Source organism: Ictidomys tridecemlineatus, chromosome 4 (genome assembly GCF_052094955.1).
Source record: "Ictidomys tridecemlineatus isolate mIctTri1 chromosome 4, mIctTri1.hap1, whole genome shotgun sequence".
NCBI lineage: Eukaryota > Metazoa > Chordata > Mammalia > Rodentia > Sciuridae > Ictidomys > Ictidomys tridecemlineatus.
In genome coordinates this window covers 149,437,894-149,462,212 of record NC_135480.1, presented here as the reverse complement: position 1 = coordinate 149,462,212, position 24,319 = coordinate 149,437,894, and the positions used below count along the sequence as shown (strand labels likewise).

Here is a 24,319-nt window from a genome sequence, read left to right as displayed (position 1 = left end):
AATTGCTTTGTAACATATACAAATAATAGGAAACTAGATATATGTATGCAGTTTTGAATGACTCATTCAGTCTACATTCTATTTCTTCTGAGTTGCACAGAATTTCATATAATTTAGATGCCTATTTGAAAAATTTAAATCACCATTAATTGGGGGGATCATTATTATTAGGATGGAAAGTTTGGGCAGAAAGTCAACTTCATTGAAAATTGATATTGGGAAAAAAAAGAGAACAGAGCTTAAAACTAAAAAGAAGAATGTGTCACTTAATGATGGGAATGCGTTTGAGAAATGAATTATGATGTTATCTTACCATTGTGTGAACATTATAGAATATGTTCACATAAACTAAGGCATCTATGATATGCTTAGGCAATGTAATCTTCTGGGACTCTGTCTTATATATGGTCTGTGGTTGACTAAAACATCAATTTGTAGTGTTTGACTATAGTCAGTTTAAGAAGAGATTTGATCAATAAACTGAGTTCACTTTCAAAACTCAGACAAGCATAAGCTTAGACTGTTTTTCAGGTGACAACACTAAGAACATGAGAAGCAGTATTGTCTACAGGTTTAGTGCACACATTCTGGCTTCAAATCCCACTTCAGCTCCTTACTATCAGTTGTCTTAGGCAAATTGATCAATATGTCTGCACCTCAATTTATAAATTTTATTTTGTGATCTATAAAAGGGAAGATGTTTTGGTCATATGTTGGTATATAACAAGCCATTCAAACTTAATGATTTGAAATCATAACAATGATAATTTTATTTTCTTATGACTGTGATTTGGATTGGTATTGGAGAGGAATACTTTTCTTTTTTTTTTTTTAAAGAGAGAGTGAGAGAGGGGAGAGAGAGAGAGAGAGAGAGAGAATTTTTAATATTTATTTTTAGTTCTCGGTGGACACAACATGTTTGTTGGTATGTGGTGCTGAGGATCGAACCCGGGCCGCACGCATACCAGGCGAGCACGCTACCGCTTGAGCCACTTCCCCAGCCCAAGGAATACTTTTCTATGATCCATGGAGGGGTGACTTGAAGGCTGGGGATGATTTGATAGCTGGCATCATGTGAAGACTCAGTCACTAGCATAGTATGTTAGGTGGTGAATGCTGGCTGCTGGTCAGCACCTCAGCTGGGGTTGTAGGCTGGGACACCTACATGTGGGTTCTCTATGTGATCTTAGCTCCCTTACAGTATGGTGGCTGGGCTGCAAGTGCAACATGCCAAGAAGGCAAGGCAGAAGTGCATGGTGTTTTTATGATCAAGCCTTGGAAGTCATGTAGAATCACATCTCTGAACTGTCTTGTTCTAGGCAATCACAAAGATCTGCCAGGCTCAAGGGGAGAGTAGATAGACTCCACCATTCTGGAGGAGGGAAGAGGCATCAATGGTATGTTATAAGAAGAGCACATTAGATGAAAAATACTATCATGGTGGTGTTTAGAAGATATAATCTGCCACAGTCTGTACTTTGGTTATGGCAATTCATATCCTTCCATAATACAGCCTACCCTCCTTATTCTTGCGTTTTGTATCTGCAGATTCAACCATGAATTGAAATATTCAGAAAAAAATCATGTCTACTGAACATGTACAGATATTTTGATAATTATTCCCTAAATACAGCTTGCCAACTATTTACATAGCACTTACATTGTATTAGGCATTTTAAGTAAGTAATCTAGAGATGATTTAAAGTATACTAGAGGATAGGTGGGGGATGTAGCTCTTGCCTAACAAGCATGAGGCCTGGGTTCAGTTTGCAGCACTGCATAAAGAAAGGAGGGAATAAGGGAGAGAGGAAGAGAGGAAAGGAAGGATAAAAGTATACAGGAGGATGTGCATGGGTTATCTGAAAATATCATGTCGTTTTATATAAGTGACTTGAGTACAAATTTTGGTATCACCCTGAAGAGACCAAGATCTTTTTATCTAAATCAGATCAGGTGCAGATGTGATGCTTCACTGTAGATCTTCAGGTGGAACTATGACTGTCATTCTTCTCCATTTCTAGACCTGTGAACTAAATTGACAAGTTATTTGCCTTTCCCTGCCCAACACCCAGCAGGAGAAGGTTAACTACTAGGGATACTTTTCATTTAAAAAGTGGGAAAGGAAGATTCACATGGCAAATTCAAAAAGAGAGAAAGCAAGATGCATTTACATACTAGGCAATTCTGAAATCCAAATGGGTATAGGATATCATATTCTCTATTTAGGCTGAAAATATTGCTTAGGAGCTGGTTATCATGATTTCTTTCTTTTACTCTCTGAGATATTGGTTCTACCTTCTGAATCATCTTTTTTTTTTTTTCAGAAAGTATTGCCTGTGTTCACATAAAGCCATTTTCTCAAATGTTTCTTGCCTGTAGAAAATGGGTCCAAAGGCTTTTTTCATGTTGTATTATTAATTTTCAGTCCAAACTGAAAAATTCTTTTAAAATGTTGCAAGCTTCTTTGTGTATCAAAAATCTACTACATAAGTAAAGTCATGTTTCAAATTTTTTGAGATAAGACCTTCTCTGCCTTGGGCTTACTAAGGCTGTTATGAGACATCATTCTTAAGTTTCTTAGAAGGCCCTTGTCTGTATGAAAGTCCATCTCTCTCTCTCTCTCTCTATCTCTCTCTCTCTCTCCCCCTCCTTCCCTCCTCCCTCCCCCTCCCCCACTCATGTCCCCAGCTGCTTTTCTCTGCCATAGTCTTCCACCACCATGTTCTGCCTCACCTTGGATCCAGAGCAATGCAGTTAGTCATCTGTGGACTAAGACCTCTGAGATGTGTCTGCAGCAGACCCCAGGAACTCACCACCAATTTCTTTCTGGGTTCGCAAATTCGAAGAATGAAATCCACGGACAACATGGAAGGCAAGAGTGAAAGGGGCAAGATTTATTTAAGTGAGATGAAAAGAAACAGAGCTCCCACCGAGCCCTAGGTTTGAGCCTTCCTGAAACCTCTATTTGGATCAGCAATCACTTCCATTTTCCCCCACTGCTCTGGAACAAAGGCTTAGATGGAATGTTTGGAATATTTCTACAGATTATTTTCTTGGAGTGATCTTTACATTTAAAAAAAAAGAAAGAAAGAAAAAAAAAAAAGAAAGTCCAGTATTTTCATGTTGAAAGTCCAGTCTCTAAAACAAACTATATCTTTCAGGTCTTTACTAAATGTCTTAAAATTCACTCATGGATAAAGCAATGTAGTTCAGTATATCAGTGTCCTTAAAGGAATAGTGTGATATGTGTACCCTTTTGTATGTATCTTTAGTTTGTTGAGTTACTCATGGTTAAAAAAAAAAAAAAATATATATATATATATATATATATATATATATATATATGGTGACATGAAAATCTTCTTGAATACTGTTTGAATTCAGTTGGTGTTTAGAACCATGTGTTAAGGTTTATCTTGGTATTCTTTAGTAAAATAGAATGTCTGGAAGAAATGAATCAACACCTATTGGAGCTTAGTGTGGACAAAAAAAAGAGATTAAAGGTAAATGTTGAGTGTACTAGTTCAGAGCCCAAAATTTAAACTGCAATGATAAATTCCTAAATTACCTAGCATTGTCAATGTGCTCTGAACTGTGATGGAGTTGTGCTGAATCATGAATACTGTGTTACCTAATCCCTTCTTGCAACAAAAGCTTCTTTTGCTATAGTAATGCTTAGCATAGCAAAGAGTTCAGTTGGTTGTGGTCTTATCTGTTAAAATCTAACTGGCAGCTGGGTGTGGTGGCACATGCCTGTAATTCCAGTGACTCAGAAGGTGGAGACAGGAGGATAATTCAAGGCAGGTCTCTGCAACTTAAAGAGACCCTGTCTCAAAAAAAATAAATAAATAAATAAACACGCAAAACCCCCCCAAATGGCTGGGAATGTAGCTCAGTGGCATAACAACCTTGAGCCCAATCCCTAGTATTGGAAAAAAATTAACTCACACATCACAAACCTCCGGCACAATGTGAAGGAACCCTTGTTTTTAAGCAGCAGAATGAAAGTTGTGGTAACTGTGTCTGGCAGATTGTCTATAACTTCTAGTCTTGATAGTTGTCTTATTGCAATTTTAGACTGGTCCAGACTTAGGATTCTCAAAGATAAAGAACATATAAATAAAGGGGATGAAGAGTAATGGGCTTAAGGATAAAGATGTTTCCTAGTTAATAGAGGTTTTCTCTCTTTCTTTCTTTTTTTTTATAATGACCATATTTAGAAGCTTCTTAGAATAATTACACATTTTGAGTAAAGTAGCTCTTAACTAAGATCAATATTGGGACTGTAAGAGGGGTCCAGCGGAACGTTGGAGAAAGAGACCACACAAGAGACTGGCTCCATGCAATTGGCAAAAGGGGATTTATTGGGGATCCATTCCAGTGCGCTGGGGCCCCGTGCTCACTCAAGAAGGGAGAGCAGCCCAGAGCCCAGAGCAAAGGTTAAGCAGAGCTTAAGTACACTTTTTACATCAGAACAAATCATCATGAGGCGCGGGAAAATTGAACAAAAACTCTGAGACGTGATTGGCACATTCATTGGCGGGAACAGGTCGGGCGGGGGTGATTGGTCATTCCTAAGCGGGTTACACATTCAAATTGATTGGTTCGGGCCTTCGGGCCCTGTGACAAACTGCACAGGGCCCTAGGCTAAATGGCCAGTAGGGCGTTGTTTTAATAATCTCAGGAATTCCAGGTTCTGGGTGTAACAGAGGAACTTAATAATATCTAATCTTTTACATTCAAGCTTTCCAGTTTAGAAACTTTACCCTTTCAGGATAAAGAGCAAAGGGGTAAAAGAAGACACAGGGATACAGAGGGAGGGTCCATGCCTTTCTTGGATTGCTTTATGCACTGCCTTTGGGTGAGAAAAAAAAGTTCTTGAGGGAAATAGAGTTTAAAGATCTCTAGTGTTACCGCTGTTGACCAGTGACGAATCCTTGCTTCCCCGATGTTGAAGAATAACACCAAAGAAGCACGCCGAGGCAAGGTCAGAGTAGAAATTAGAAGTTTATTAAAGGACAGCAGAAAAGATTTCTCCTGGAGGAAGAAGGGGACCCAGGAGTTGGAATCCATGGAAGTTGCGGTTGTTTCCCCTTTTTATAGTTTTGGTGATGGAATGTAGGTTGGAAGGGTTAGGACACAGGTGGGCCAAACGGGCAGGAAGGACTTTTGGAATGGGCTTATCACTTCTCTGGGATGGGCTATCTCCAAATCTGTTAGGGGCTGTTTCCTGGGCTCCATTAACATTTCTTTGAGGTGGACTTTGGCCTAGGGCCTTTTCAGGACTTCATTAACATTCCATGAGTTGTGCTGTTTTCCCTGAGTCAATCTCAGCATGGCCTCCATTTTAGATTTCACTCGTATTAGACTCGATTTACCTAACTTCACTGACTATCTAATTTTAAATCTGGCTTCATTAGGAGCATAGAATGAAGCCCAAATTTCATTGATCTTTCTTCAGAGGACTGTGTGTATAAGTAGTCTTGGGAGTTCATTAAAATACAGATTCAGATTCAGATTCTTAGTAGAACTAGGATGAGGTATGAATTTCTCCTTTTTTTTTTTTTTTTGTTCTGGGGATTGAACTCAGAGGCACTTGACTGCTGAGCCACATGCCCAGCCCTATTTTGTATTTTATTTAGAAACATGGTCTCATTGAGTTGCTTAGTGCCTCACTTTTGCTGAGGCTGGCTTTGAACTTGAGATCCTCTTGTCTCAGTCTCCTCAGCTGCTGGGATTATAGGCAGAGACCACAATGCTGGGTGAATTTCTAAACTAGCTTTAAACTAGCTTTCAGGTGAATATGAATGCAGAAAATCTAAGAATCATTTTTGAGTAGCAAGTTTCTAAGAGAATTATAAATAGTAACACATTTAGTCTTCAAAACAACCTGATAGTGTAATTACAAGTATCCCCAGTTTATTCAGAAGAAAGATTAGATTAAACCACTTAGGGCCACCGCTAGCCAGAAGAAAGTGATGCAGGGCCTGAGCAGCAGCTTGAACAGTAATGTGGGTTTACAGTTTTCCCGAAGGAACCAGCTGGGACACCTAAAGTCCTGGACACTAGCAGCACCCAGCGGAGCTGAGCACCTGGCAAGGGGGCAGGCAAACCATACCTGAGGACACCACCAAAACTTGCACTTGGACTAGGAACTACAAGGGTGACCATCATTCAGGCGTCTCTTTTTTGATTACCTTAACTTATGATTGTCCATAATGGCAAAAAGATAAGAGGATCCAAGATGGCGGAATAGAGGATGTACTGTTTCTGGCTGCTCTGTGGAATTAAACCAAGTAAACAGTCAGGCAGTGTCTCCACAAGGTCACACCTAGACAAAATACAACATCTCAGAGCATACAACCCGACCCCTGTACAGCAGATTTTCACAGAAACCAACAGAGCCTCTGTGTTCCCATAAGACTCCGGACTCTGGACCCACAGCCCCGGCAGTGCTAGTGTTGGGGTGCAGCGGAGCGTCGGAGGGGAGAAACCACACAAGAGACTCACTTCATGCAATCGCAGGGGGGAAGTTTATTGAGGATCCTGTTCCAGCGCGCTGGGACTCTGTGCTCACTCAAGAAGGGAGAGCAGCTCAGAGCCCAGAGCGGAGGGCAGGTGGAGCTTAAGTACACTTTTTGGAGAGGGTGGGGGGCTTTGCATGCATCAGAACAAATCATCATAAGGCGCGGGAAAATTGAACAACAATTCTGAAACATGATTAGTACATACATTGGCGGGAACAATTTAGGCAGAGATGATTGGTCATTTCTAAGTGGGGTACACATTTAAACTGATTGGTTCTGGGGCCTAGATGCGTACGTGCCATGCTACCTAGAGCCCTTAGCTATTAATCAACCAGGGAATCAATGGAGACATTTACTAGGCAGTTCCCTCATTGTTCTAACAACTACAGGGATTACAGGTTTTGGGGGTAGCAGAGGGACTCTAACAATACTAGTCTTTTACTTTTTAACCCAATCCCTGCACTTTGGAAACTTTAGGATGCCTGGTCTTTTACACTTTAACTCAGGCTCTGCGGCTTAGATTCAGCTTGGAAATTTTACCTTTACATTCCCCACTCCTTTTTCTGACTACTTTTAATCTTAAAAGTACTGAATCAAAATTATTGGAAGGTCTCATTTTCCATTTCTGCCAGTGGAGCATATTGCTGCCTGATTACCATGAGTTGTCCTGCGTTTCCTGGAATCAATTTCAGCATGGCCTCCATTTTAGATTTCACTCGGTATTAGATCCCGATTTGTCTAGCTACACTGACTACCTAACTTTAAATCTGGCTTCATTCCCCCCTCTAATTTGGGAACTCCTTACTGCTGTGAGGAAGGGGGACGAAGAGAATCTTTCTGGCTTCTTCAGGCTGAAAAGGGACGGCGTGGGGCAAGCAGTTCGGAGTCCCCCCTAAAAGTATTGGGTCTATCGAGTGATCCATGATAAAAGTCCAATTGAGGAGTAATAGGCTGGAGGGCCATTTGAGTGATGGTTGGTCTACAAGAGAAACAAGAATTCATTAGTACTGGAACCATATTGATGCAGCAATAAATGCCATAGCACAGGAATATGCCAATGAGTATGATGGCAAAGACAGAGACTAACAATGTTTTCCACCAGGAAGTACCAAGAACCAGAAGCTAAGATATTGTTTCCATAACAAAGTTGCTGAGGACATGGCTTCTATCTGAGCATGTAAATCTTTAAGGATATTTGTCACATTGCCAGAAATATCAGGAATGTAAATACAACAACCAACATCTAGGGTTACAGATATCTTTTTCCTTAAGATATAGTCTAATAATTTAATGCCATCTGATTCTGCAAAATCCTTTTACTAGTATGACCTCTGTGTCTAATAGAGAAATCTTTAATTTTACTACTTAGGGCTGGGTATCCATATTAGCAAACATCAAGCCTACCTGCCTTGGCTAGAAATAAAGGCCTTAGACTAAAACTACTCTAGCAGTCCCTTTGACAGTTATCAGGCATTTCTGTCTAAGAATCTTTTTTTGTAGCCTCCAGTTTACTTATTTTTGGAAGTTACATTTAACTATTATTATCATTTAAAATGTCCAGGAACAGCTGTGCTTTGGCTTTGACTGTCTTTGCTAAGTGTTTAAGATGAAGCAAGTCAAACTGACTTTGTTTCCACCTGTTTATTAACAGTCACCTGAATTACCCTGGGGAGTCCTCGGGAACTTCACAGCAGCTTCTCAGTTCTGCTAGTGCCATTTGCGCTAGGATGGGTCCAGGCCTTGCTTGACCATACGGCTTCCCTCAGAAGCATCAGGGATGTCTCCCTTCTCTGATGACCCTCCTCTTCACAGCAAATGCACTGATTGGCTTTCTGTCCTCCACTGGTCTCATTAATCTCCCTGATCAGGAGGTTATGTGGCCTAGAGTTGCAGAGCCCTTTGGAAAAGTTCCCTATTCCCTGATTCAGACTGACTCAGAGGGCAAGAGCCAAGTTTTTAATTTTAAAACTTAATCTTAAACATCCAGCAAATAAGTCAACAGCCTTATATTAAGGGCACTAAACCTCAATGTCTATCTCTCTATCCTGTAGGTGATAACTCCCCATCCTAAGTTAACCCAGGTTGTGAGCTCTTAAAGCAGTACCTCTTTAAAACATTAACAGGCAATCCTTAGACCATCTAAAAGCAAACTACAAAACAAAACTAACTAGGATAAAAACATATTTAGTTATGTAATAGCTACCTTGAATTTTGGCAGAGTTATACATTATAATCCCCTGTTTGAGGTCCTGGCAATCGTGACAAAAACCAGCTTTTGAACACAACCTTAAATGCACTGAAATCTGGTCTATTTCTTTCATAGTCACTTTTACATGTAGTGAGATGGGACATAGAGTTTTATCTCAAGTAAGGCAGGGCTCTTTATAAATCTTAAATACTATAGTTCTGAAGCTGATCTTTGCTTTTTAGACATCATTTTACAAAGCCTACATAAACTGTTGCTCAAGTTTACATGGACATTAGCTACCACAACATAATATCACACCTAAAACATGAATTAAGGAAAGGCTGAAAGCTTTTAACCTCTTGTAGGAAAGTAGCAAAGTACTTCTGTGTTTTACAATAAAACCTTTACCCAGATTAGGCTCTCATTGTCTTAAAAATACATTTAAATTATATCTCAGTGTAGAAAGTAACATAGAAATTTACATATCTTACTGATAACAAGTCCAGTTATAGAACACAAATGATAAATAAATTTCCAACATGTTTTTTTTCTTTGATCCTAAAATTACCATACAACTTTAGAACACCAGCTTGTAAAGCTTCTACCCTACAGACCTGTACACCTGGAAGACACGAACACACCAGTAACATCACAATTACACTGATGATCCCACGCCAACCAAGTTTGGCTTCCAAAGAAATGACTAAGGGGGAGATGGCAGAGCTTGGATAAATGGCAGGCAACCCATCTATTGGCAAGTTTTTTTTCAGATATCATCACCAGCACCTGAAGAAGATCAGAGCAAATAAAAACAGAATGAAGATAAAAATTAGAGCAAAGATCAATTTCTGGCAGAAGTTCCATGTTGGGGGACTGACAGAAAAGAGACCAAGGACCATGAGGAAGCTTAAAAGAACATAAAGACTCATGAATCCAGGATGGCAGATTAAGAGGTTCTCTGAACTTGTTGTTTCCCGCTGTCCCATGTCGGCTGCATTCCATCGTGCCTGGTAGTGAGCTTCAGCACTGAGTGAATTGTTCTCTTGAAGATGCTGGGGGTCCATCGGTCGTCAGAGACTGGAAGTGCCTAAGCAGAAGCTGGTTGGAAGTTTAATTTGAGACTTTCTGCAATCGGATTTGAAGGAACTTCATTATTCAGAGCAAGAGAGCACAAGAAAGTATTGAAAAATAACAGTTGTTGTTTAACCATAGTTGTGTAACTTACTCAAAAACTTATACACATAACCAATTTACATAAACCTCCTTTATCCCTTACTTAAACCCTCTTGATTACTTAGTCACATAGACTCTCCTATCTAGTGATACAAAATTTTTTTTTATCAGATCCATACCTAGAACCTTTTAGTTTTTCCTTTTTATCTATTAACCTCCTTTTGTTCACATTTTGAAACAATACTTGCCAACCTTTGAATTTAAGCAGAGTTAACATTTTATTAGGGCCTTTTTTTTAACACCTAGAGAAACTTATAAGTTTAATTTTAAGGACATCTTTACTTTTATCTGTTTACCCAATCTAAATTGAACCATTTGAATCACGTGAATTAAAGATATTTGGATCTATTTTTAATATTTTTTATGAGCGCTCCTCATCTGTCAATTGTCATATCACTGCAGGATATATGGACATACACACATACAGACATACCAACATACAACACATAACAGGAGTGTGCACACATAACAATGATAAAGGCCTCGTAGCTTTTCGCAGATGAAATCTCCATTGCAAGGTTTTTTGTTTTTTTTTTAAAAACTCCACTGATCAGAAAAACATTAACCTAGGTCCTCAGGATCAGAATTACGAGCTCAAAAAAAATACAGAATCTAAGAAAAAACAAGAGTCCTAAAAAAAAGATGACTGGCCAGTAGTTAGTAAATACCATACAATTTACTTCTTGGTTTGGTCTAGTTTGAGTTCAGGTAAAAAGACACTTTTACTCTCTCTTTTTTTTTTTTTTTTTTTTCTTGGGCCTGAGCTCCAAGCTGCTTCTGTTTGCATACCGGCTTAAGCCCTGGCTAAGATCTGGAAGGAGCAGGGAGAAACTGCTATTTTGAGCAGACACTTTAGGCCTAACGCATTTTAACCTTAAGTTATAATTACAAATTTAAGAAGCAATTTCTAAAATTTCATATCTTTTTACACTAGAAAAACTTGTTCACATAAAACTAGAAATAGGATCTCTACCATCAGAAGAAATTTCTTTAGGACCTCTAAGCCACTTTGCTTTTTCTGAAGTTTTTAAAGTAGCATTAAGTTACATTAAATTTGCCCACACACTACCATGTATATCTAAAATTAAGCTTTGAAAATTTCTAAGACTGTTGGTATTTAATTATCTAATGTTATTGTAATAAGCCAGACCAACGTTTTTATTTAACACTTTTTCCTAAATCTTACACACTGAGAGAAACAAATACCAAATCATAATTTACTATTCTTGCTCAAATCAATGCACTGTATATCTAACGAAATCTCCTTAGGCTACCCAGTTCAAAAATTGAAACCCTTTAATTTTTTTTTATCCCAAGTATTTAAGTTTTTTTAGCATGAACTTTCTGAAATCAAACTAAACAATTCGCTTAAACCCAACTTTTAACTGCAAGATAGTGCAATGCCTTAGAAACCCATTTAGATACCAGATTGTTACAATAAAAAATTAATTTTTTAGACACACATTTAACCTAGATTATCCCTAAGAAACAATCAGACAACCAGATAAGAAAATACCTCTCCAGGTTTTGAACTTTCATTTAATTATGACTCCCATCAGTAGCACCATAGACTTCCCCATAAGTGGACCAGATGTTTTCACATAGGGGCAACTATAGGTGTAAAATTAAGGGTCTCAGTGTGGCTGGCTTTACTGCATTCAGTGTCCCTTCTTTTTAAGTAAACAGAGGTGGCTTAATCTTTAAGATGTAGATAAGGATTGAGGACACTCCCCAGAACTAAATGGCTCTGGCAGCTGCTGGGAGTCCCTTAATCTTATCTCTCACCCGCAGATCAGCTCCTCCAGTTTGGTTTGACCTTAGGCACTAGGCAATTTTTTTTTCCTAACTTTTTAGTAACCAGCTCCCAAAAAGCTCATCCTCTGCTTGCAGTTGTTTCGAGTGCTAGGCTTCCCCAAGAAAGCAGAGTGGAGACTCCTTAAAACTCCCCTGGGAGTGTTAAAATTTGTGACTGAAAATTTGGTTCCTATCTCTAAAGCCAATTGACACCAATTTAATAATGAGGACAGGGCTTTGAGAAAAGTCAAAGCGAGATGTCAAAGTTGTTAAATCCCCAGCAGGCATCTCTATTTGCACTCAAGCCGGTTATGGGAGGGAAAGGAAACATTGTTTCCCTAGCCTCAGTATTTAGCCTTAGACGGAATTTATCACCCGCCTTGGGCTGCATTTCCAAGCAGCCCCACTCCAGGAAGACCCGTTCACTTCTTTGGCCCGTGATCACTGCGGCCGGGGAGGGCTGTAACACTCGGGGGGATTTGGGGACCTGGTCCCTTCTACCCCCACGAGGGAGGGAGAGGGCTGGTGCCCCAGCACCGCTTTTTTTTTTTTTTTTTTTTTTTTTTTTGCTTGCCGGGCGGACAGAGGTGGGGCAGTCCCTTACCGACTCCGTCTCCGACCCCTCCCACCCCGCTGTGGTTGCAGCCGGTTGCCGGCAGAGGAGCGGGAGAAGGGGCGGTCCCCCGCCGACCTCACCCCTGATTCTGTCCGCCCGTCCGCCGCGACCGCCGGAGCACCCCCCCTTCTCGGGAGACGGCCAGGGGGCGGAGAGGACAGGCGGGTGGAGGGACCGGAACAGGGACAGGACAGATCTGCCATACCGCCTGGTGGAATCCTCCCAGCGGACTGCACGGACCCCACCCATGCAGGAAGAGATTCGCAGATGTCCTGAAAGGTTAGAAGCCATGATCTAGATGGCCATGCGGCCTGGCTGAAAGACAATATCTCTGACTTTGCAGATTAGAGAGAGAGATGAAGGGGGCCATTCAACTCTGAGGGTGGGCCACTCTGAAGCGCAGAGAGACAACACAAACGTGACGCAAACACGGACACACACACAGTAAACGGTTAACACAAGTCCAGAAGCAAAGATTAAAGACAGGCAGTAAACTCAACCTGACAAAAAGAGTTGCCGGCAAATCCAGACGGGTTGGCAGCAAAATACACCGACGAGGGTCCGTCCGCCCCTCTACCTGATGGGGGGGCACTCCTGTTCCCCCTCTACCCTCCAGAGCGTCCTAAGGAGGGAGTGGCTTTGTGGCGCCTAGGCACGTCTGCCTGCCACCGCCAGGGGGAGCCTTACGCTCTCCACTGACAGCCACACACACACACTGCCAACCCCACCCGAGGCTCTGGGAACTTACGTTCCCTGGGGACTTACGCCCGCCACTGAGCCAGAGACCAGAACCTGAGCGATCGCAAAAACAAAAATAAAGAGGAGAGAAGGGGAAGAAAGAGGGAAGAAAGACAGAGAGAGGGAAAGAGAATGGCGCCTTACTTACCCCCGAAGTAGTCCGTTGTTAGGGTCTCCCTGTCCGGCGATGCGCAGTTCCCGGCCAACGCACCAAAATGTTGGGGTGCAGCGGAGCGTCAGAGGGGAGAAACCACACAAGAGACTCACTTCATGCAATCGCAGGGGGGAAGTTTATTGAGGATCCTGTTCCAGCGCGCTGGGACTCTGTGCTCACTCAAGAAGGGAGAGCAGCTCAGAGCCCAGAGCGGAGGGCAGGTGGAGCTTAAGTACACTTTTTGGAGAGGGTGGGGGGCTTTGCATGCATCAGAACAAATCATCATAAGGCGCGGGAAAATTGAACAACAATTCTGAAACATGATTAGTACATACATTGGCGGGAACAATTTAGGCAGAGATGATTGGTCATTTCTAAGTGGGGTACACATTTAAACTGATTGGTTCTGGGGCCTAGATGCGTACGTGCCATGCTACCTAGAGCCCTTAGCTATTAATCAACCAGGGAATCAATGGAGACATTTACTAGGCAGTTCCCTCATTGTTCTAACAACTACAGGGATTACAGGTTTTGGGGGTAGCAGAGGGACTCTAACAATACTAGTCTTTTACTTTTTAACCCAATCCCTGCACTTTGGAAACTTTAGGATGCCTGGTCTTTTACACTTTAACTCAGGCTCTGCGGCTTAGATTCAGCTTGGAAATTTTACCTTTACACTAGCGCACACACCTCTCAAGCAGCATACCAGAGTCACCTAGTCAGCTGTGTTCTGCTCCCACACAGGTCACATGGCTGCAATCTAGCCACAGCACAAAGTCTTCCCAGCTCACCAGACACCTCAGAGCTGGAAACAGACTACATCTTGGAAAATCTTTCTCGCCATTTTTTGGTGGGTGTGGCTATCAGCGCGGACCTCCATTTGAACAGGTACCTGGTTTCCAACTTCCTCCCCCTCCCACCTCCCCAGCTGTGATTATTCGGCACAGTGACTACCCAGCACAAAAACCACTCTCAGCTGAGCAAAACGGGGAGCAGAGTGTGACAAAGGCACGGTCCACCTGGCGCAAGGCTGAGGATGAGAAATCCTGCAATTGGGACCTGATAAGCAAAGGAGGGGAGGGGTCTAAAAAACCTGAAGCGAATCAGAGAGAACAGGATTGGGAAGCTCCAGGCAGGAGAGGGAGATGATACAGGGGGAGGGGGCTCAAGTCTTCTTACCTTGGTTACCTACACGACCCTGAGGACAAAGATTTCAGCTTAAAATAGACAACTCCACCTACTGGAAGAGAAGAGAAGCAGAAAGGAAATGTAATTCTAAGAGGTTTTTTTTTATTTTTTATTATTATTTTTTTTATCCTTCTTCTTCCTCCTCTACCCTTCTCCTCTGGCTCACACAACCACAACATATGTGAAACCAAGAACTTTACATGAAATAAAACTCTGAGAACTGAGTCACCTGAATAATATAATATAGAGGAATAGCATAAGCCCCACACTTTCCTTATTCTCTTTTTTCTCTCTTTCCCTTTTTTCTTCTTTCTTCTTTCACCCTCCAAATTTTACTATTTTAACATCCTGTAATTTTCTAAATACATATGTGTTTGTTTTTATGTATTCTACTGTCCTCTCACATACTTGTCTACCCTAAATTACCTTCTGTCATTCTCCTGCTTCTAACTCTCTTCGTTAGAGTTCTCCTTCAAATTTCCTAAGTTATATTAACCCCATACCCTCACATCTTTCCCCCTTAGCATATTGTCCTATGCCTGACCCCCAGTTCACTGTCCACCACCAGAAACTGTATACCTATTATGAAACTACTGATTATATTTTAAGTAATAATTGAATCCAACATTTCTGGACATTGAGACTAACTAAAAATGTCTTAATAATAATAATTTATTCATAGGTGATGAACTGTTGATATTAGGATCTGTTAACATTGTCCTTCCCCACAAAGGAAGAATCCTGGAAACTTATAAGAGCACTACAAATATATAGGGTAAAAACAATAACACACCAGTCCCACAGAGCTGGAAAAAAAGAAACGCGAGCAGCATAAAAAGTCAAGGGAAGAAAGAACCACAAACAAATCAAGTCAACACTTCATTAGAAGAATTGATAGCTACAGCAGAAAAAAATAATAGATAAAGATTTCAGGATATACATGAATAAAATGTTTTGCGATCTCAAAGAAGACATTAAACAACAAATACAGGCAGTGAAAGATCACTTTTACAATGAGCTATATAAACAAATCCAAGAAGCAAAAGATCAACTCAACAGGGAGATAGAGGTCATACAAAAAACAAACAAACAAACAAAAAACCCAGAAATCCTTGAAATGAAAGAAATAATAAACCAAATTAAAAACTCAAATGAGAGCATCACTAACAAAGTAGACCCCTCAGAAGACAGGACATCAGACAATGAAGATAAAGTGTATCATCTTGAAAAGAACATTGACAACACAGCAAAAATGATAAGAAACCATGAGCAGAATGTCCAAGAAATATGAGATAGCATAAAAAGACCAAATTTAAGAGTTATTGGGATAGAGAAAGGCATAGAGGTCCAAACCAAAGGAATAAGCAATCTGTTTAATGAAATAATATCATAAAAACATTCCAGACATGAAGAATGAAATGGAAATCCAAATCCAAGAAGCCTACAGGATGCCAAATGTGCAAAATCAAAACAGATCCACACCAAGACATTATAATGAAAATGCCCAACATAGAGAAAAGGAGAGAATTTTAAAAGCCACAAGAGAAAGCAATCAGATTACATATAGGGGTAAACCAAGGAGGATAACAGCAGATTTTTCAACACAGACCCTGAAAGCTAGAAGATCTTGGAAAAACATATTTCAAGCTCTGAAAGATAATGGATGCCAACCAAGAATCTTGTATCCAGCAAAATTAAGCTTCAAATTTGAAGATGAAATAAAAACCTTCCATGATAAACAAAAGTTAAAAGAATTTACAGCTAGAAAACTGGCACTACAAAACATCCTTGGCAAAATATTACATGAAGAAGAAATGAAAAACAACAATGAAAACCAGCAGAGGGAGGTAGCACTCTAAAGGAAAAACTAATCAAAGAAGAAAACCAAGTTAAGTTAAATAACAAAAATAAACAAATATGGCTGGAAATACAAACCATGTCTCAATAGTAACCCTAAATGTTAATGGCTTAAACTCACCAATCAAAAGACATAGGCTAGCAGATTGGATTAAAAAAAGATTCAACAATATGCTGCCTACAGAAGACTCATCTGTTAGGAAAAGACATACACAGACTGAAAGTGAAAGGTTGGGAAAAATCATATCACTCACATGGACTATGAAAGCAAGCGGGTATTTCCAAACTCATATCAAATAAAGTAGACTTCAAGCCAAAGGGAACCATACACCAACAAGACATAACAATCATAAATATATATGCCCCAAACAATGGTGCAGCTATGTTCATCAAACAAACTCTTCTAAAGTTCAAGAGTCAAATTGACCACAACACAATAATGTTGGGTGACTTTAAGACACGTCTGTCACCACTGGATAGATCTTCCAAAGAAAAGCTGAAAAAGGAAACTAAAGAACTCAGTAACATAATCAATACCTTAGACTTAACTGACATATATAGAATATTTCAACATGCATCAAGTGGATACACTTTCTTCTCAGCAGCACATGGATCCTTCTCTAAAATAGACCATATACTATGCCACAAAGCAACTCTTAGCAAATACAAAAAAGTAGAGATATTACCATGCATTTTATCAGATCATAATAGAATAAAATTGGAAATCAGTGAAGAATAAAAAAATAAAAATTTCTCCATCATCTGGAGACTAAACAATATACTACTGAACAAACAGTGGGTTACAGAAGACATCAAGGAGGAGATTTAAAAATTCATAGAGGTAAATGAGAACACAGACACAACATATCAAAATCTCTGGGACACTATGAAAGTAATACTAAGAGGAAAATTCATTGCATGGAGTTCATTCCTTAAAAGAAGAAAAAGTCAACAAATAAATGACCTCACACTATATCTCAAAGCCCCAGAAAAAGGAGAACAAATTAGCAGCAAAAGCAGTATAAGGCAAGAAACAATTAAAATTAGAGCAGAAATCAGTGAAATTGAAACAAAAGAAACAATTGAAAAGATTGACAAAACTAAAGTTGGTTCTTTGAAAAAATAAATAAAGTTGACAGACTCTTAACCATGCTAATGAAGAGAAGGAGAGACAGAACTCAAATTACCAGCATATGTGATGAAAAAGGCAATATCACAACAGACACTACAGAAATATAGAAGATAATTAGAAATTATTTTGAAACCTTATACTTCAATAAAAATAGAAGACATTGAAGGCATTGACAAATTTCTTAAGTCATATGATCTGCCCAGATTGAGTCAGGAAGATATATACAACTTAAATAGACCAATATGAAGTGAGGAAATAGAAGAACCCATCAAAAGACTACCAACCAAGAAAAGCTGAGGACCATATGGATACACAGCTGAGTTCTACAAGACCTTTGAAGAGAACAATACTCTTCAATTTATTTCAGGAAATAGAAAAAGAGGGAGCACTTCCAAACTCATTCTCTGAGGCTAATGTCACCCTGATTCTAAAACCAAATAAAGCCACTTCAAAGAAAGAGAACTTCAGACCAATATCTCTAATGAACACAGATGCAAAAATTCTCAATACAATTCTGGCAAATTGAATACAAAGCATATCAAAAAGATTGTGCACCATGATCAAGTGGGATTCATCTCAGGGATGCAAGGTTGGTTCAACATACGGATATTGATAAATGTAATTCATCACATCAATAGACTTAAAGATAAGAATCAAGGGATCATCTCAATAGATGCACAAAAAGCATTTGACAAAATACAGCACCCCTTTGTTCAAAACACTAGAAAAACTAGGGATAACAGGAATATATCTCAACATTGTAAAGGCTACCTACGCTAAGCCTCAGGCCAACATCATTCTAAATGGAGAAAAATTGAGGGCATTCCCTCTAAAATCTGGAACAAGACAGGGATGCACTCTTTCACCACTTCTATTCAACAGTTCTTGAAACACTGGCCAGAGCAATTAGACAGACAAAAGAAATTAAAGGGATATGTATAGGAAAAGAAGAACTTAAATTAGTTCTATTTGCTGATGATATGGTTCTATACCTAGACGACCCAAAAAACTCCACCAGAAAACTTCTAGAACTAGTAAATGAATTCAGCAAAGTAACAGAATATAAAATCAACACCCATAAATCAAAGATATTTCTGTATATCAGTGATAAATCCTCTGAGAAGGAAATGAGAAAAACAACCTCATTCACAATATCCTCAAAAAATATAAGATATTTGGGAATCAACTTAACAAAATAGGTGAAAGATCTATACAATGAAAACTATAGAACCCTAAAGAAAGAAATCAAATAAGACCTTAGAAGATGGAAGGATCTACCTAGCTCTTGGATATGCAGAATTAATATTATCAAAATGACCATACTACCAAAAGCATTATACAGATTTAATGCAATTCCAATTAAAATTCCAATGGCATTCCTCATAGAAATAGAAAAAGCAATCATAAAATTTATTTGGAAAAATAAGAGACCCAGAATAGCTAAAGCAATCCTTAGCAGGAAGAGTGAAGCATGTGGCATTACTATATAAGATCTTAAATTATACTACAGAGCAATAGTAACAAAAACAGCATGGTATTGGCACCAAAATAGGCTGGTAGACCAATGGTACAGAATAGAGGACACAAAGACTAACCCACAAAATTACAATTATCTTATATTAGACAAAGGTGCCAAAAACATGCACTGGAGAAAAGATAGCCTCTTCAACAAATAGTGTTTGGGAGACTGGAAATCCATATGCAACAAAATGAAATTAAACCTCTGTCTCTCACCATGCACAAAACTTAACTCAAATGGATCAAGGACCTAGGAATTAAACCAGAGACTCTGCATCTAATAGAAGAAAAAATAGGCCTAATCTTTATCATGTGGGATTAGGCCCTAACTTCCTTAATAAGACTCCTATAGTGCAAGAATTCAAACCAAGAATCAATAAACAGGATGAATCAAAATAAAAAGTTTCTTCTCAGCAAAAAAAATAATTTGTGGGGTGAACAGAGAGCCTACATCCTGGGAGCAAATTTTTACCCCTCACACATCAGATAGAGCACTAATCTTTAAGGTATATAAAGAACTCAAAAAGCTAAACACCCAAAAAGCTAATAACCCATTCAATAAATGGGCTAAGGACCTGAACAGACACTTCTCAGAAGAGGATATACAATCAATCAATAAATATAGAAAAAATGCTCATCATCTCTAGCAATTAGAGAAATGCAAATAAAAACCACTCTAAGGTATCACCTCACTCCAGTAAGAATGGCAGCTATTATGAAGACAAACAACAATAAGTGTTGGTGAGGGTGTGGGGAAAAAGGTACACTCATACATTGCTGGTGGGACTGAAAATTGGTGCAGCCAATATGGGAAGCAGTATGGAGATTCCTTGGAAAACTGGGTATGGAACCACTATTTGACCCAGCTATCCCTCTCCTTGGACTATACTCAAAGGACTTAAAAACAGCATACTATAGGGACACAGCCACATCAATTTTTTTTTTTAATTTTTTAGTTTTCGGTGGACACAACATCTTTATTTTTTATTTTTATGTGGTGCTGAGGATTGAACCCAGTGCCCTGCGCATGCCAGGCGAGTGCGCTACTGCTTGAGCCACATCCCCAGCCCACCACATCAATTTTTATAGCAGCACAATTCACAATAGCTAAACTGTGGAGCTAACCTAGATGTCCTTTAGTGGATGAATGGATAAAAAAATGTGGCATATGTACACAATGGAATATTACTCAGCATTAAAAAAGAACAAAACCCATGGCATTTGCAGGTAAATGGATGGTGTTGGAGAAGATAATGCTAAGTGAAGTCAGCCAATCCCCCCAAAACAAATACCGAATGTTTTCTCTGATATAAAGAGGTTGACTCATAGTGGGTTAGGGAGGGAGAGCATGGGAGGAACAGATGAATTCTAGAGAGGGAAAAGGAGTGGGAGGGCAAGGGAGGAGGCAGGGGATTAGCAAGGATGGTGGAATGTAATGAACATCATTATACAAAGCATGTATGAAGACTTGAATTTTATATCAACATACTTTATATAAAGAGATACAAATATTGAGGTATATATGTGTATTAAGAATTATAATGCAAAAAAAAGAATAGCATTACCTTTGATTAGGTAAAGAGAAGTGAAAGGAGGGGAAGGCAGGGGATGTGGGGATAAGAAAGATAGTAGAATGATAAAGACATTATTACTTTATGTATATATGTGACTGTATGATCAATATGATTCTACAATTTGTATACTCAGAAAAATGAGAAATTATATCCCATCTATGTATGATGTATCAAAGTATATAAGTGCATTATACTGTCATGTATAACTAATTAAAACAAATAAAAATTAAAACAAAACAAAACAAAACCACTTAGCCTGTGCACCTAGCTCAGTAAATAACGAAGCCAGGACTTGAACTCAAGTAGTTTGTATCTATTACTTGTTTCCTTTTTAAAAATATTTAAATCAATATACGTTTTTTTAGTATTTTAAAAAATATGTCCTACTTAGTTATACATGACAATAGAATGCATTTTGATTCATTGTACACAAATGGAGCACAACTTTTCATTTCTCTGGTTGTACAGGATATAGAGTCGTACCATATGTGCAGTCATAAATGTACCTAGGAGTAATGATGTTCATCTCATTTCACCATTTTTCCTGCTTTCATAACCCTTCTTCCCCACTGCCCCCACCCCCGCCCCGCTTTGCCCAAACTTCCTCCATTCTCCCCACGCTCCCCCAACACCCTGTTATGGATCAGCATCTACTTATTAGAAAGAACATTCAGACTTTGTTTTTTTGGGATTGGCTTACTTCACTTAGCATGACATTCTTCAACTCCATCTATTTACCTGCAAATGCTGTGATTTTATTCTCTTTTAATGCGGAGAAATATTCTATTGAATATATATCACAGTTTCTTTGTTCATTTGTCTGTTGAAGGGCGTCTAGGTTGGTTCCATCATTTAGCTATTGTGAATTGAGCTGCTATGAACATTGATGTGGTTGTATCACTATAGAATACACACTGTTTTTCAGAGAAGTTTTAGCTTTATAGAAAAATCAAATAGATTTCCCTCCCCCCACCTCCCCATAACTTCCCTTATATTTAGCATCTTGCATTGTTGTGTTACATTTAAGAAACCAATATTGATACTTATTATTAACTTATATCCATAGTTGACTTAGAATCCACTCTTTATGTTACACAGTTCTATAGGTTTTCACAAATGTATAATGTCATATATTCACCATTATAGTGCCATATAGAATAGATTCACAGATCCAGAAATCCCCTCTACTTTCCCTATTTATCAGTCTCTTCTTATTTCCTCTGCTAAGCCCCTGGATTGTTTTGCTCTATCTACAGTTTTGCCTTTTCTAGAATATCATATAGTTGGAATCATACAATGTATAGACTTTCAGACTGGCTTCTTTCACCTAGTAATATGCATTTAGGGTTCTTCCATTGTGGCTTGATAACTTATTTATTTTTATTACAGAACAGTATTTTGGTGAATGATTATATCACAGTATGTCCATTCACCTGTTGAAGGATATCTTGGTTACTTTAATTTGGGGCAATTATAAATAAAACTGTGATTAGCATTTGTATGCAGAGTTTTCCATGGACTTAACTTTTCAATTTATTTGAGTAAATACTTAGGAGCAAAACTATTGGGTTGTATGTTAAGACTGTGTTTAGCTTTATAAGAAACTGCCAAACCCTCTTCCAATGTGACTGTACCATCTTTTGTTCCCACTACCAACAAGTGAGAGTTTTGTTGCTCCATATCTTTTGTGTTATCAGTGTTTTGAATTTTAGCAATTCTGGTAGGTATGTAGTGGTATCTCATATTAATCAGGTTTTTTTAAACAGTTATTTTCAATCACCACTCACTGGAGTCAGTGGATCTTGCTGTTATTCCAGGCAAGACCAAATTCCAATCCCACGGAGGAATTTAGCATTGTGTCATATTTCAAGTTGATTTTTAATGAAACAGACAAAAAACCCAAACCATTGTACATTTATTTCTCTCTAAAAATGTCAAAAGCTTACTTACAGGCTGGTGGATCAGTTCCACATTGCATGACATCAGGACAAATTGCCATTTGACTTTATTCATATATGTTATGATACTGGAGATTGAACCCAGGGCCACCCACATGCTGGCAAGTGTTCTACCCCTGAGCCACAACCCCAGGCCTTTTTATTTTATTTTGAGATGTGCTCTTGCTAAGTTGTCTAGGCTGTGATCCTCTTGCTCAGCCTCTTAAGATCTGGGCCAACATACCTGGCCTTAATATTATTAATCAGATTTATTGAGGGATAATTTTCATGCAATAAAACTTACCCTTTCTAAGTATATAGTTTGGTGAGTTTTAATAAAGTATACAGATGTATAATTACCACCACAATAAAGCTATAGAGCATTTATAATACTGCAGAAAGTTTTCTCATGCCCTTTTGTAATCTATTCCTGCTCTACACAACCACTAATTCAATATCTGTATATGTGGTATTTGTATTTTTGGAATGTTTTATAAATAGAATTTTATAGTGTGTACTTTAAAAAATTATTTTGTATCAGTTTATTTACTTAATAGTTTCTATTTTACTTAATAGATTTTAGGTATTTCTCATAGGTTTCTTTATTTATTAGTTCATCTAGGTCTGAAGGGTTATTCAGTGCCATCACAAATAACCAACATCTTTATAACAAGACTTAGATTTTTCTCTAAGAACTTTATTAATTTTAGTTACTTCTGCTGATGGAGAATAGAGTTCACTAACAGTTTTCCTACTTTCCAAAACACCAGTGTTATCTTGTTTGTTCATTTTTGCCCCTACTTTAGGCAGACAAGAATAAACATCTCCCAAAGCTTCCTATGTAAAATTGCTGAGTTCTACTATCCCATTACCATTTTCTACTGTTATAGTTTGTGAATTTATGTAGCAAGAGAAGAGTGGGGTCTATGGATAATATCAGGTGGTATGCTTCTTCAACCTCCAGGGCTCATTCAGGCAAACCCCTTGGGCACATGAGCTGAGGCTGTGGCCTGCATGCTCTGTGTAGCCTGTAGCACTAGGTTGGCAGGGATGCTGGGTGTGGTTACCCTGACTGCCAATCACAGGGCAGGGCAATGCTAGTGCTGAACCTGAGCAAGCCAAAACAAGCTAACTGGACTGGGAGGCAGGGCAAGATTATTATGTACTTTTAAAAAGAATTATTTGTTTTAATTAGTTATACATGACAGTAGAATGCATTTATGCACTTTGATACATCATACATAGATGGGATATAATTTCTCATTTTTCTGAGTATACATGTTGCAGAATCATATTGATCATGTAGTCACATATATACATACAGTAATAATGTCTGTTTCATTCTACTATCTTTCCTATTCCCACATGCCTTCCTCTCCCCTCCCCCTCCCATCATTTCCTTCTACCTAATCTAAGGTAACACTATTCTTTTATAGTGTCCCCCGCCTTACTGTGAATTAGCATTCGCATATTAGAGAAAACATTTGGCCTTTGGTTTTGTGGGATTGGTTTATCTTACTTAGCATGATATTCTCAAATTCTAGCCATTTACTGGAAAATGCCATAATTTGACTCTTCTTTAAAGCTGAATAATATTCCATTGAGTATGTATACCACATTTTCTTTATTCATTCATCTATTGAAGGACACCTAGGTTGGTTCCATAATTTAGCTATTGTGACTTGCTCCTAGAAACATTGATGTGGCTGCATCACTATAGTGTGCTGATTTTAAGTCCTTTGGGTATAAACCAAGGAGTGGGATAGTGGGTCAAATAATGGTTCCATTTCCAATTTTCTGAGGAATCTTCATACTGCTTTCCATAGTGGTTGCACCATTATATAAAGAACTCAATACACTTAA

At 38.7% G+C, this 24,319-nt stretch overlaps 2 long non-coding RNA genes across 2 annotated transcripts in view; one reads left to right on the top strand and one right to left on the bottom strand.

Annotated features, from left to right (window-relative positions):
- Positions 1–745: 745 nt before the first annotated feature.
- On the bottom strand, positions 746–15,345 carry LOC144377278 (uncharacterized). Its single transcript, XR_013438116.1, has 3 exons — positions 6,198–15,345; positions 2,734–2,826; positions 746–2,030 (listed from the first exon to the last, which is right to left on the bottom strand). It is a non-coding gene; the product is annotated as an uncharacterized LOC144377278 (long non-coding RNA).
- LOC144377279 (uncharacterized) overlaps positions 13,944–24,319 on the top strand; it is a 24,058-nt gene continuing 13,682 nt past the window's right edge. Inside the window, exon 1 of the long non-coding RNA XR_013438117.1 lies at positions 13,944–14,138. This is a non-coding gene — a long non-coding RNA (uncharacterized LOC144377279). The remainder of the gene's footprint in view (positions 14,139–24,319) is intronic.